General features: G+C 27.5%; 1 protein-coding gene across 1 annotated transcript in view; it reads left to right on the forward strand.

Annotated features, from left to right (window-relative positions):
• Positions 1–2,369: 2,369 nt before the first annotated feature.
• The window catches only part of LOC108561617 (calpain-C), a gene marked incomplete in the record, with an annotated part of 21,907 nt that continues 21,639 nt past the window's right edge, over positions 2,370–2,637 (forward strand). Inside the window, 1 exon segment of the mRNA XM_017919640.1 lies at positions 2,370–2,637.

Genomic DNA, 2,637 nt, shown 5'->3' on the forward strand with positions numbered 1-2,637 from the left:
CTTGACCATTTGAAGTCGATGTATTCAAATGGTCAAGGTTTAAAAAACATTAGTAAGTACACTAAAAAAAAATATCAAACGTCAATAAAACTGAGAATATTTCAAAGATTAACAAAGTCTTAATACAAGAAGCAATGCTAAATAACTTTTAACCAAAAGTAAATATTGAATTAATGTGAGAAACAAAGAATTTAGGAAATGATTTTAAATTAGGTATTTCGAATAAACTACCTTTGGATCGGTATTTTGTAATGCATATAAAGATCATAAGAAACGTCAATTTGACATTTGACAACTTGTCAAAGCAAATGTGTGTTGATGAAATGATTTTTTTAGTAAAACTGAGAATATTTCAAATATTAACAGACTCTTAACACAAGAAGCAATGCTAAATAACTATTAATTAAAAGTAAAGATTGTAATTAATGTGAGAAACAAAGAATTTAGGAAATTATTTTAAATTGGGTATATGGAATGAAGTACCTTTCTATCGGTATTTTGTGATGTATATAAAGATCATAAGAAACCTAAATTTAAGAAACGTTAATTTGACATTTGACAACTTGTCAAAGCAAATGTGTGTTGTTCAAATGATTTTTTAGTACAACTGAGAATATTTCAAAGATTAACAAAGTCTTAATATTAGAAGCAATTCTAAATAAGTTTTAATAGTAAAGATTGTAATTAATGTGAGAAATAAATAATTTAGGATATTATTTAGGATATTGGGTATTTCGATTGAACTACCTTTGTATCGCGTTTTATGATGCATATAAAGATCACAAGAAACGTCAATTTGACATTTGACAAGTTGTCAAAGCAAATGTGTGTTGTTCAAATGATTTTTTAATAAAACTGAGAATATTTCAAAGATTAACAAAGTGTTAATACACGAAGCAATGCTAAATAAATATTAAACAAACTAAAGATTGTAATTAATATGAGAAACAAATAATTTAGAATATTTCGATTGAACTACCTTTATATCGCATTTTGTTATGCATATAAAGATCACAAGAAACCTAAATTTAAGAAACGTCAATTTGACATTTGACAACTTGTCAAAGCAAATGTATGTTATTCAAATGATTTTTTAGGAAAACTGAGAATATTTCAAAGATTAACAAAGTCTTAATACACGAAACAATGCTAAATAACTATTAACCAAACTAAAGATTGTAATTAATGTGAGAAACAAATAATTTAGGAAATTATTTTAAATTTCACTGAAGGCAATGTGTTTAATATCTTAGTTGTGACTGCTAATTGCATCTGCAAGCATCTTCCTGATTGCATTATGTACGTTCGACCGTAAGAATCATCATGATACTGTTATAATTATAACCTTTGGGCAATATTTACGCATTCTATAAAATGTAGTTAGAATGATAATTTAATTTAGTTATTAGATTGAATCAAAGTAGTTATAAATAATTATGTATTCAAATTTTAATAATAATAACAATATTTAGTGAAACAGTTAAATATTATAATTTAATTAATAATAAAACAAATAAAACTGTTACAAATATTTTTCTAAATGAAATAAAAACAATTGAATTATTTCTTTGTAAAATTCTATTACGCTTAAAAACATTATAAATTAATTTGTTTTTATAATATGTATAATTGTTATTACATTCTTTTAATAATTGATACAGTTGTAAATACTCAAATTATATTACTAATACAGTTTATAAAGAACAGTTTCTAAATCAGTGATTTATACATGAATATTAATGATACTAATGTCAATATAAACTTCTGTATTTGACATATAAACTGTCATAATCACAACAAAAAAGAAAAATGTAGGTAAAATAAAATGGAAACGCGTCTTTCATGGCTATCTGCATTATATAAATATAATTAATATCATAGTGTGATTATTTTTTATATTTATTTGATATTTTTATATAAATATTGTCTACAAGTAAAAACATTTACATTTACTAAAGTAATTTTGTTCTACTAAGTATAGTGCAATTGTCTGGATACAACTTTTCCAATTGTGTTTGATAAAATAATGTGTAGTTTCTAGAGCTTTGAATGGTTGTATATCCTACATCACGATTAACATTGGCACGTGAAAATTTGCCGAGTGAAAATATGAAATAGTTCGCTTTGTTAGAAGGAAAAAAAAAGAAACAACAACATTGGTATCATTTCGCGGAGCCAGTAAAGTGTGCTTCGAGCGCGAAAGAAGAAAGTTAATAAATAGATAGGACATTAACTAGGATAGAATGCGGTAATTTCGCCTCAGTCTGCGTTCGCCCAGAACACGACTGCGTTTGCGTGTGTCTACTTTATATGAGTGTGTGTGTGTGTTTTTTTATCATTATTATTATTTATTCTTGTATTTTGTTCGTTCAATGTGCATTCTGTACGACGAGCGAAGGAGAGCTTGGCTACCGGTGAAAAAGAGAACGATCGAGGTCAGAAACGATCGCAACTCAACGCGAGGAAACCACATTCACAATCCAGTCTTAGACCGACTGAGCAGGAATCAACAATTTTTCTTGTACCGCGCGCTGCCGTCCAACGTTTACCTTCCGAAGACACCGAACACCAAGTGCGTCTCGCGTTTAATCAAAGAACAAACAAACAAAATTGAACAAACTCTGTGCAGTTTCCACA

Source organism: Nicrophorus vespilloides, unplaced genomic scaffold (genome assembly GCF_001412225.1).
Source record: "Nicrophorus vespilloides isolate i.1.1-1 unplaced genomic scaffold, Nicve_v1.0, whole genome shotgun sequence".
Classification (NCBI taxonomy): Eukaryota; Metazoa; Arthropoda; class Insecta; order Coleoptera; family Silphidae; genus Nicrophorus; species Nicrophorus vespilloides.